The sequence below is a fragment of the Bubalus kerabau genome, chromosome 3 (genome assembly GCF_029407905.1).
Source record: "Bubalus kerabau isolate K-KA32 ecotype Philippines breed swamp buffalo chromosome 3, PCC_UOA_SB_1v2, whole genome shotgun sequence".
Classification (NCBI taxonomy): Eukaryota; Metazoa; Chordata; class Mammalia; order Artiodactyla; family Bovidae; genus Bubalus; species Bubalus kerabau.
Window position 1 is genome coordinate 169127080 of NC_073626.1, and position 12346 is coordinate 169139425.

The window sequence follows — 12346 nt, forward strand, 5'->3', positions numbered from 1 at the left end:
CTCCAGGGCAGAAATGGATCCATAATCAAAATAACATCAAATGATACATTAACAAAAATTACTTAACACCTAAAGCCTTAAAATGGCAAATGAACTTCGAAATGTAGCCTCAAGCGCAAGCTCTAGGGAGTGAAATGTACACCCACAATGCTGTTTTGCTAGCTTGCTTTGTAACCACGGGTTCCGCCCTGAGGGTCGGCTGCTCTTCGGCGTCTGATAACTCATGAACAGGTGTCTCTTCCGCCATCCAGTCCACGTGTGTTACTCTTCCACACAGCAGGTCCTGAGCCTGTGGGAGGGCTCGGAAGGGCAGTTTCTCAGCCCCGATCAGGCCTACTCCATCCCACCTCCAGGTACTCGAATGCAGGCCATTCACTTGCTTTACGCATGACAGGCAGCCAACAGTTACTTATGGCAGAAGGAATATTATTATCTAGGTGTCACTCGGAGCTTGGAAGATGAGTGGAAGGTACAAACCCTCCACACTATGCTCGGCCGCAGCCCTTTCCCTGTCGCGTCCTAGGATCGTCCTCCAAGCCACCAACACCGCTCGCGGTCCCTCGGGGAAACCTGCGAGGAAGAGCGCGCACGTGCGCGCAACTGAGCATGCGCCGTGGCCCGCCCACTGGGCGAAGGCAGTAGAAGCGACGTTGCAGTCAACCGCTCTCTCTCCCCGCCCCCAGGCCGCCGGGACCTGGAGCGTCCGGGAGCCGGCGCCCGTGCGTGATGACGTACTTGCTCGCGAAGACGTGGGGACGCAGGCGGGCCGTAAGAGAGCGTGAGTTTCCGCGTCTGTTCGTCGCCGCTCTGGTAGTCCAGTCGGGGCCGCGGGCGCGGGCGGCTGTGGTGGGGCTAGGGCTGCGGGTGGCTGTCGGCGCTTACTTGCGACACGAGCTGGGGCGGGGTTGGAGGCCCAGCCTCCGCATCCAGGGATCTCTCGGCCGGTCCGAGAATGGGGATTTCCTGGAGCAACTCTATCTGAAGGTCTAACCGTCTTCACCCTACGTCTCTGCCTGAGGCCGATCGCACCGGGAAGGACGGGCAGAGGCGCTGGGAGGATGGGATCGTTGGTTTCGGGGAGAGGGGGTGGTTAAAGGATCCCTTACGAAAGCGGGAAGTTTAAAGTGGTGTTGCATCAGCAGTGGCTTGTGGTTTCAGTTTCTCTTGTAAAGAGGAACTCTTTCTCTGCACCTGTGTTTGGCCAACAATCCTAACCTGAGTAGTGATATTTCCCTTAATAGGGGACAGAAAGTAAACTAAGTGTACACAACCCTTTTATGTCCAGGCCTTATAAACCTATTCAAAAACGGATCCTATGCGTGTATGTTTTTCTAAACCAAGCATAAGCTCTCTTGAAGACTCAGGGTTACCAGCACAATAAATTATTGCGTAGTCATGACTGAGTCATCGAGATGGGTAGGCCCTTTTGCAGTGACAGCTGGACTTTGCGGCTTTTTGGGGGTCTTTTTTTTGTTGTTGTCCTTTGGAATTACTTCTTAAAAATCTGTCTGATGTCTCACATTTATATGACACACTTTTCTGGTTCTAATAACTTGAATCTAAAGCTTCTACTAATTTGCTGCTGGTGTGGCATGGGTTTGGAAAACAAGTCATCTTAGAAGAATGCAGTGCATTGCGTTCCTAAGTTGTCTCAGGATTACTGGCATCAACAACACCTGGTAACTTGTTGGAACTGCAAAGTGAAGAGTCTTACCCCAAACTCCATGAATCAGAAATCTGTTTTAAGGAGATTGCCAACTGATCCCAGTACACCTGGGTGCTAAAGTTTGAGAAATGCTGGCGGGACTGATAAAGAGCAGCCAGCCATTGTGGAGTCACAGAATGGAATTTGAATCCAGGTGAAGCCTTTCCTACCTGTAGGACCTTGGACTGAAGTGAAGTGAAGTCGCTCGGTCGTGCCCGACTCCTTGCGACCCCATGGACAGTAGCCTGCACCAAGCTCCTCTGTCCATGGGATTTTCTAGGCAAGAGTACTGGAGTGGGTTGCCGTTTCCTTCTCCAGGGAAGCTTCCCAACCCAGGGATCGAACCCAGGTCTCCTGCATTGTAGACAAACGCTTTACAGTCTGAGCCACCAGGGAAGTCTGTAGGACCTTGGACTAGTTACAGATAACTTCATAAGGCTGTGGGTATTCTTTGTGAAAATTCAGGAAAAATGTTTTAACACAGATGGAAAACAGATGAGATGTTATTAAGTAATTTGTTAGAATGAGATGTTAAGTAATTTGCCTAAAATAAGTACATAGATTGTGCTAGAAGGATTCTTCTTTGGTTTAGATGTGAGTTGTAGTGCACAAATATTGTGCCTCTGCTGCTGCTTAGAGGGCATTTTGTTTATGGATTCTCATTGTGTTGTATACAGTTGAGGTAGTCCAGTGTAGGATATTCAGTTAATACCTATGCTATGGTGTATTTAAGAACCGCATTAGTAATTGTGTTAAAGAGTAGTTTTTAATTCTTCGGCCTTTTGGTCTTTCCCAACCTTCTTTTGCCCCAGAACTTGTTAAAAAAAAAAAAAGTAAAGTGGATAACTGACCATAGACCAGCCTCAGCCTTAGAGTTGAGAAGTCTTAACAGAGCAGTGACTTGAAAACAAAAGGCAAGACTGAAGATGTTTCTCTCCTTATCTTTTTCCCACGTGTCATACAGCTCCACAATATTAGCAGAGAAGGCCTCATCCTATCCACTTATCTCTGTTTTCTGGAGGCATCACAGGAATTAAGTTAGATATGCCCTCCATCCACTGTTTTCACCAAACATCAGTTGCGGTGTTTGCTTACAACTTTTTCCTTCCCTTTTCAGGGCGTCAGTGTTGGGGGTATATAGAGAAGTATTCAGGACCTGAAGCAGCTGCCCTAAAGCCTAGACTCACTGTGATGTTGAGAAGAGTGCCACACTGTGGTTGAGACTACACGTCACTTTGATCAGTCTTCTGCTCCTAAGTCCACACTGTGGTTCCTGGGTATTGTGGTGAGTTTTCAGATAAACCGGAGTCAGTGTAGATTTCAGCTCCTATAAGTAGTTTTGTTAATGTTGCTACTAACTTAACACTGTCCCACCATGAAGCCTTCAGTTTTCACAAAGGCCCATTTTTCTTGTCCTCTGTGTCTGAGAGGCAGGTCTCTGTGGTTGGGGTCAGGCAGACCCTGCTTTGAACCCCGCCTCTTGTTACGTACTGATCATGTCCAGTGGACAAGTTAATATCTTCCCAGTATTCATTTCCTCTCCTATAGAGTAGGAGTCATGGTGTGGACGGAGAGGGCAATGGCACCCCACTCCAGTACTCTTGCCTGGAGAATACCATGGACGGAGGAGCCTGGTGGGTTGCAGTCCATGGGGTCGCTAGGAGTCGGACATGACTGAGCGACTTCACTTTCACTTTTCACTTTCATGCACTGGAGAAGGAAATGGCAACCCACTGCAGTGTTCTTGCCTGGAGAATCCCAGGGACGGGGAGCCTGGTGGGCTGCCGTTTATGGGGTCGCACAGAGTCGGACACGACTGAAGTGACTTAGCATAGCATAGCATAGCATGGTGTAGACTACCTTAGGACATTGAATAAAATAAAATCAAGTGCAAAACATGTCTGTTACACTGAGAGGCTCAGGTAACTGGTAAACATTGGACAAGGGAGAAAAGGTAGTAATCACCTCAAATCTAGCTTGATCTCATTCATTGCCTCGTAATATTTTTATACATGAGGTGATTCTGTTAATTACCTAACTGCACTGCTTTTTTCTTTTTTAAAGCAAAATGCTGAGGAGTCAAAGCTTTCACATTATTACGTATGAGAGAAAGCAAACACTTGGAGAAAGTTAAAACTCTAAGCCCAATGGAAGAACACCATTTTCAGGTCTATCACTGTAACAGAGCAACTTTCCTGCATTGTTCTGTGTGTGTACTGAAAGGACAGGGTCAGGATCAGGGGTTAATGTTTAAGTATCTTCAGTTAACAGGGATAGCTAGAGGGAGGGGCACTTGTCACAGGAGATGAGACTTCACTGAAGACGTGCACCAAAGAATAAGAAAATGCTGTCAGCTCTGAAATCATTATTTTGCAATATGGATGCTTAATGATAGCAAAGCGAAAAGTTTTGTGTTCCATTTTTTAAAATACCAAAAATCTCTTGTATTTCTGTGTATATTACATATGAATATGCGAGCACGGAAGGTGTCATTACTAGGTCGTAGTTTTGTTTACTTGGCAATGTATGTAATGTGGGAGTGGGGACAGATAATCCGTACATTATATGTGTATTTGTAAAAATTCTTTTAAAAGCCATTACAGAGATAGAAGTGCCTTAAAAAGATCACCTTTTGTGCTGCAGTTCCAGTCAGTCAGCTAAGCAGGGGACCTCAGGTTTTTGTAGCAGGGGAAACTGTTTAGCAGCATCTTGTAAAGCTCAGGAGCTGAGAGGCTTTGAGAGAGTTTGAAGGGCTTATCCTGAACCTCCTGCAGTGACCCTGCTGAGTCAGAAGGTGTGAAACTCCTCATCTTGGTGTGGAAATCCTCAGGAAATCCTCAAGAAGTCTGGGCGCTGAGAATTCCTTAGTGGGATTCACAAACATGTTCTAAAAACAACTTCCAGCGTTTTCAGCAATGTCAAACATGCCATACATATGCTTCTCTTGCAGAGAAATGAATGGCTATTAGAAAAGAAAAATCCAACCTTCAACGTGATTATTACAAAAATAGGAATCTAGGCACATTTTTTGAGAAATCATCTGAGGTTTTTTTTTAATAATCCCTCTAAGCTTGTGACATCTGTTAGCACATTTAAAACTATTTAGTATTTTAACTGGCTGTTGTTTAGCTTTATAAGTGACTCAAGGAACAAGAAACAAGGAGTCAGTGGAAATATATTACTTGTGTTTACTGTCCTTTGGTTTTCTGTTGTATGAAAACAGCTGGTTTGCATTTATATGGTAAAAGGTTTTTCTTAAAGAGTTAATTTCCAGTTAAGAGTGAGCTTTCATAAGAAAAATAATCTCAAATGCTAAGTATTTGTTAGATTGTTATTAATAGCGGTAGTAGTATTATCACATTGTCCTTTTTCACACACTGAGGAGGGTTTCCTGGTGACAGCTGGGGTGTGGGGGAGGGGGAGTCACTTTCAATCAACCAGCTGCTCTGTGCAACATCATGATGGTGATATTTCAAAGCCCGTGGATAATTTTGGCTGTATTCAGAAGAGAAAATGTATCAAATTTCTGGGAAGCAATAGATAGTGTGCAAGAGCCCTTGGGGATCTAGCTGGTAGCCAGCTAACAATGTGTGCATTCAGGTTTGCATGTTGGTGTTATTTACCACCTCCTCTTTTGGACATTGTTACATGGATATCATAATTATAAAGCAATAAAGTCTAGTTCCATGGGGGCAGAAGGCTCATTACTTTATGGAGAGGAAGGGAGAATGGAAAACAAACTTTGGGGATGTGCTGTGTGCTCTTACATGACAGGCTATTGCATTTCTTCTTCCTGATGACGCCAGAAAGTAAGTGGAATTTTCATCATCCATGGATAAAGAAACTGAAGCTCAGCAGGATTGATTATGTGATTTGCCCAAAACCACATACTACTAAGTGTCTAGATTTGACCCCAAATCTGGCTTTAACCCCAGGAATGTTGTTACTACACCAATGGCTGTTTCTTGATTATGCATTTTTTAAATCCAAAGTCACAATATCAGGATAGTTATGAATGAAATTTAGATACAGACGGCAATGACTTCAGTTTTGTATCAATAATATATCAGGGTGTGTGTGTGTTTCCCTTGAGCAAAGTCTCTTGGGCAACACTGTGAAAGAAATTTTGCTACCTTTTTTTATGTTAAAAATACAAGACATTTGCAGTGATGTATATTGTAACGAATCAGTTGTGATGCTGACTTTGAACAGATGTAGGAATAAACATTGTGCCTGCTGCCCAGGTAGTAGAAGTTCCTACACACCAGAGTCTTCAGGTCTTTCTCTTTCCAAGGAATGTTCATGTTGTATTAATAAGGGACCTTTTTGCTTTCTAAACATTCACCCTGTGTTACATCCACCAAATGATGACTTAAAATTTCATCCATTTCTTTTTGTGGAATGGCTCCACTGCTTTGAGTGTCCTGGACATTTCATCTCCCTCCGCGTTGCCCACAGGATAATACTTGATCCAGGACTTTCTTTCTTTCCTCCCATACCCCATAAAGTGTTAGTAGCTCAGTTGTGTCTGACTCTTTGCGACTCCGTGGATTGGGGATTGTAGCCTGCCAGGCTCCTCTGTCCATGAGATTTCCCAGGTAAGAATACTGGAGTGGGTAGCCACTCTCTTCTCCAGGGCATCTTTCCAAACCAGGGATTGAACTGAGGTCTCCTGCATTGTGGGCAGATTCTTTACAGAGCCATAGAGAAGTCCACATCCCATACTGAATTTTAAAACTTACCTTTGCTATTTTCCAGACACTTAATGCATCTTTATTTGCAGACCTGTTACAGTTCTTTATCACACTGTAATGTTGCTGTTTGTCTGTCTCTCTCTCAAGACTATGGTTGTCTATAAGGACAGTGCTTGTCTGTTAGTAGATGCTCAGATATTTCTTAAATGATGGAATATAGATGAAGATATATTGACTTACATGCTTAGTGCTTTTATTGCTGTAGTTTCGCATTCATTGGTTTTCTTCTCTGGGTTCATGATTAGAGAAAGGTGGATATTTAGATCTGTTAATGAAGTGCATTGTGGTGGAAAGGAGGGTTAAACCTTTCCACAGAAAAGCATGCAGGATACCTCTGTGTTCCTTTCTGAAGGCTATGAAATTTAAGTCTCTTACCCCCTTTTTCCTTCCCTCTCTGTCTTCCTCCTCTCCTTTCTCCCTCCCTTCCTCCCATGAATCTGAATAATTCATTGTCATAAAGTTCTAGCCAGAAGTTTCTATCAACTGATAACATTTTATTAGGTGTATAGACTAGTCTTACTGTCAATGCAGAACAAAGGGAGTACATCACTTCAGTAATTAGAAGTTTTCCTGAAAAACCATCAATTTTGTATAAATAGAAGCCACATTTAAGACAATCAGTTCTGCCTTTTGAAATAATGTTCCTTCATTTAGTGTCCAAATTTATGCACCAAGTGTATGACACTGAGAGGGCTTTGCCTTGTGTACGCAGAAGCTGCTTTTGTGCTCACCTCCTCAGCTCTGTGCATGCTTCTTTCTTTGGGAATAGCTTGTGCATGGCCAACCTTTGGGATGCTGCTTATATACCCTCCCAGTTGTGGTTCTCCTGTCAGCTAGAGTGTTGTATGGACTCAATAAAAAATGAGAGTTGGTGATGCTTGAAAGATACTAGGATCTGCTGCTCGCCCTTGGCAAATGCCCTAATATCTGGGTAGGGTTCTTCAACTGTGAAAACAGAAGTTAACTAAGTTACTTTGATAACTTGTTCAAGAAAGTGAAAGTTGCTCAGTTGTGTTCAACTCTTAGTGACCCCATGGACTATACAGTCCATGGAATTCTCCAGGCCAGCATACTAAAGAGGGTAGCCATTCTCTTCTCCAGGGGATGTTTCCAACCCCTGGGTCAAACCCAGGTCTCCCACATTGCAGGCAAATTCTTTACCAGCTGAGCCACAAGGGAAGCCCAACTTATTCAAGAACAGGAGATTTAATGGAAATATATAAATAAGCTCAGAAAATCTACAGAAAAGCCAAACACAGGACAGCAGCCAGGTAAGCGCTCGAGGCTTGAGTAGACTTGGGTGAAGTGAAGTGAAGTGAAGTCGCTCAGTCGTGTCCAACTCTTTGCAACCCTGTGGACTGTAGCCCACCAGGCCCCTCTGTCCATGGGATTCTCCAGGTAAGAATACTGGAGTGGGTTGCCATTTCCTTCTCCAGAGTAGACTTGGGTAGATCTGGAAAATTCTTTAATGTTCTGAATATCAGATCCAGAAGCTGTTAGTATCTCTGCACAGGTTTTAGATTCCAGAAAGAGAGCTGTTATTCCAGTTTTGGTCAGTATCACCCTCGAATCCATGTAGGAAATGCACCCCTGATTTGTGGTCCTTCCAGGACCACATCCAATGGGAGTGAAAGCCATCTCTCACCTGTTATTGAAAGAACGAAATTGATGCTGGCCAGACAGCAAAGCAAAACAAACAAACCCAGGCTGTCTCCACCACCTGGTAATTAGCCGATGTCCTCTGTGCCTGAGGAACATGAACATTTCTGATGTCTGGCGTGCCATTCCCCTCTTGACTTGTTCCTATGCTAGGAGGATTTCAGTTCCATAAATAATTCACTAACAGTTCTTACATGCGTTAGTTTAAATGGGGTTATGGCTCTCACCTTTTCACAGACTTCAGGTAAACAAAGAAATCCGGTGTGGAGTGAGCGTGAGCGTGGAATTCCCTAAATCCTCTTGAAGGGAGTGACGGTGGACCGCTGGCATTGCTGCTCCCTGAGCGCCTCCTGGTTGAAGGACCCACGTCTGAAGGGCTGTCAGTTGGAGAACTTTAATGAGCCCTCATTACACTAAAACTTGTAGTCTGTGAGAGAAGGAACCGGCTTATGATTGATACTGGAAATCATAAGTGATGATGGATCAGAATTGGAGTTGGCACTAATTCACCTCACGATGGTGCACAAGTCAAGATTATATACAAAATCCAGTATTTCATTTTTCATGTATAAAGATCATCTAATCAAGAGTATAACACTCTGAAAAGGGGGGGGGGAATTAAACTTTTGCCATCTGACTTTTTTTTTTTAATCCTAAAATGGAGGCTCATTAAATTCTCAAATGTAATGATTCAGATCATCTTGACAAAAACTCTGGTTTGAAATTTTATTGTTAAATTTATTTTAGTTAAATTTTTTTTTTCTGTTTTGTTATGCCTTCCACATAGCCCATCAAGTTTTTTTAAAAAGTGTATAATTGTATCACACAATACAGTTTAAAAATGTAGGATCATAGGTAGCCCAGAAAAAGGCTATTTGGTTACTAAGTTATAAAATCAAGCTTTTTAGAATTTTTAATCAGTTCAGTTCAGTCCCTCAGTCATGTCCGACTCTGTGACCCCAAGAATCGCAGCACACCAGGCCTCCCTGTCCATCACTAACTCCTGGAGTTCACTTAGACTAACATCCATCGAGTCAGTGATGCCATCCAGCCATCTCATCCTCTGTCGTCCCCTTCTCCTCCTGCCCACAATCCCTCCCAGCATCAGAGTCTTTTCCAATGAGTCAGCTCTTCGCATGAGGTGGCCAAAGTACTGGAGTTTCAGCTTTAGCATTATTCCTTCCAAAGAAATCCCAGGGCTGATCTCCTTCAGAATGGACTGGTTGGATCTCCTTGCAGTCCAAGGGACTCGCAGGAGTCTTCTCCAACACCACAGTTCAAAAGCATCAATTATTCGGCTTAAACCTTATTTTATGTGTTTATATGCATTAAAAACCATACCACTTTCCAATTTATGATTTTATATACATAATCTCATTTGAGCTTCACAGTCCCAAATGTGGCTACATTATCTCCTTGTACTGGTGAGAAACCAGCCGTTAGTAACTTTCCTATAAAGTCACATGGCTGGCGTATTTTGGAGCTTTTACCAAAGACCATGCCCTTAACTACTGTCCTAGACTGCATATGTTAACATTACTAGTCCTGTATGTCATTTTGACAAAAAGCACCGTGATGTTTCCTTAGCCAGAGTCTGTCCGTTTACCCCCCCGTTCGCTGACAACTTCTTTGTGTTCAGAAACTGTTCAAATGTGTTGTGCCATCCATCATCTTGTGCGTCTGTTTGCTGTGGATGTGGCAGCAGCTCCTGTATTGCAGCAGTGTGCCCTGTGAAGACTTGTCCTTTACGTCTTAGAGCAGCCTGACAGCCTCTCATGTTGAATTCAGCAAGGTTGCTTTTCGCCTAACAAAGCTGAGTGTTGGCTTTCTAGGTGAAAAATAATTAAGTGCTTTTAAAGATGTATTCGATTAACAGGAAGCAGATCTGTGTAAATTAATTATAGCCGTAATGATGTCATAGCCTTGTCTTTTGTTATTAACCAGATAATTGACCAGAAGTTGGAAGCTTATTGTCACTGACAGCGGTTTGACCTTGTATGCTGTCTGGTAGTCACACATGCACAATGCATGTAAATGCAGTCGGCTCATTGAGCTGCATGTGTTGTCAGAACATCTGATCTTGGGTTCTTACTTTCACGCTCCCTTTACTTCTTTGCTGAAATTGTTGCCCTCGAATATTGTACTGATATCTCTTACTAAAAGCATCTGGCCAAACACAGATGTTTTGTGTCATTGAATAATTGTAATCGGTCGTGAAACCTTGACACTCCTAGGACATACAGTCAAGTAAACAAATGCCAAAATTAAATGAGTCTTGGTTTTAAATTCCATGTGAAGGAAGGTGAAACAGCTTTTGGTAGAGAAGACTTAAGGGGGGAAAAATGGGCATATTTGGTAGGTTGAAAGAGAATTTATCCCCTCTTATTCTAATTTGTCCAAGAAAGTTCAGAGTATATGCTGTTTAGATATTTGAGTGACAAGAGCCTCTAACCTGGGTGGTTTGGGTTACAGAGTGGAATGATAGAAATAAAATACAGAGTGGATGTGGGATAACATTGGCTAAAGAGCAGCAGTTCCTGAATACAGACTGTCCTCCTTCCCACACACTTTAGACTCGAGGAATAGTCAGCTCTGCCAAAAGTGATAGAGGCATTCCCCAAACCACCAGACTGTACAAAATCATGTGGTAAAAACCAGAGAGCTTATGGCGCAAAGGGTGCTAGGAGCAAAACACTCAAAACTTCTATCAGTGGTACCTTTAAAAAAAAAAGATAGGAACCTAATGGTAGCATGGTTTTACACTCCTTAAACGATAAATACAGAAGTACATAAGAAATATGGCACTTTCCCTTCCCAGAGTTCTAAACTGTGCTGTCAGGAGTGGTTGTCAGAAGGACTGAAGCTTGTGAATAACTGTCAAGTGGTGGAGGAAGGATCATCTGGATGGGTGAGTCGTAGCTGGGGACGTGGAGGTGCGTAACTCGTTAAATACGCAGTGAACTTTTGGCCGCTGGTGGGTGTTCAGAGTGTGCAAATGTGTACATTTTATGAATGTCTGTACAGCTTGCTTTAGCAGAGTGCAGTTTCCTGCATTCACTTAGGACTTGCTGATGAAACTGCGCAAATCCGATGCAGACTTTGTATTCAGATTGTTCCCTGATATATCAATATTAACTGCATTTGAACAAATCTGCTTGTTACAAAACAAGCATTATAGCAGAACTGAGCAGCCTAATGCATTTAAATTTCGCTAAGCATATTTTGGGTTTCTGTGGTGGCGCAATGGTGAAGAATCTGCCTGCCAGTGCAGGAGGTGTGGGTTCAATCCCTTTGTCGGGAAGATCCCTTGGAGGAAGAAATAACCGACCTCAGTATTCTTGCCTGGGAAATCCCATGGTCAGAGGAGCCTGGTGGGCTACAGTCCTTGGGGTCACAGAGAATCAGACCTGACTGAGCAGGCACACACAAGCATGTTTCACCTATTTGCTGTCTCTATGCTAACAGCTTCCCTGGTGGCTAAGATGGTAAAGAATTTGCCTGCAATGAGGGAGACCTGGGTTCGATCCCTGGGTCAGGAGGATCCCCTGGAGAAGGGAAAGACTACCCACTCCAGTATTCTTGCCTGGAGAATTCCAATGACATAGGAGCCTGGCGAGCTATAGCCCATGGGATTGTAAGGAGTTGGACACGACTGAGTGACTAACACAGCACAAATACCTTTCCTCCTTTTATCTGCTTTTTCAAAGTCTGATGCAGGTGAGGGATTCTTCCTAAGGTATTCTCTGAATTGAATTGACTTAATACCTTTTTATATTGGCACATATTTGTACATTTATATTGGCACAAATTTGTACATTTGCCCATTTCCAGAAAGTTTCAGTTTTAGAAATGACTTAAGACAGAAGTGGGTAGTAAAGGGGGAAAAAAAGCAACCAAATGACTAGTAGCTCTCAGCAGAAGAGAGCACAGGCATTTCTTAGGTGAAATTAAGCCTTTTCTAGCTCTGGTTAGATTTTGCATAGGGAAGAAAAAGTTTGAACAGTGTTTTATGACAATGTGAAAATGATTCCTCTGCAGCAGTCCCTCGGGTGAGTGAGACCTGTATCAGGGCCTCAAATAATATGAAGGTGTATTTCTGCAGAAGTCCTTCGAAGGCAAAATGATGTGAGCCGGCCAGGCAGCATTTGGAGATTTGGCAAAGAAATTTGCCCTAGAAACTCAAAACCCTTTTCCTTTGCCTTGTCACTTCTCTAAAAATGTATTGTTC

The 12346-nt window shown here is 43.3% G+C and overlaps 1 protein-coding gene across 20 annotated transcripts in view; it reads left to right on the plus strand.

The window, feature by feature from the left end:
* Positions 1-643: 643 nt before the first annotated feature.
* Positions 644-12346, plus strand: part of RHBDD1 (rhomboid domain containing 1) — a 208775-nt gene continuing 197072 nt past the window's right edge. For 11 of the 20 annotated variants that reach the window (XM_055573613.1, XM_055573630.1, XM_055573624.1 and 8 more), the window contains exons 1-2: positions 644-778; positions 2823-2990. The gene's annotated coding sequence lies outside the window, so the exon portion shown is untranslated. Of the gene's footprint in view, positions 811-850; positions 985-1064; positions 1860-2822; positions 2991-10936; positions 11052-12346 lie in introns of those variants that run through there. The other 9 variants (XM_055573614.1, XM_055573634.1, XM_055573618.1 and 6 more) reach the window with 8 other exon arrangements.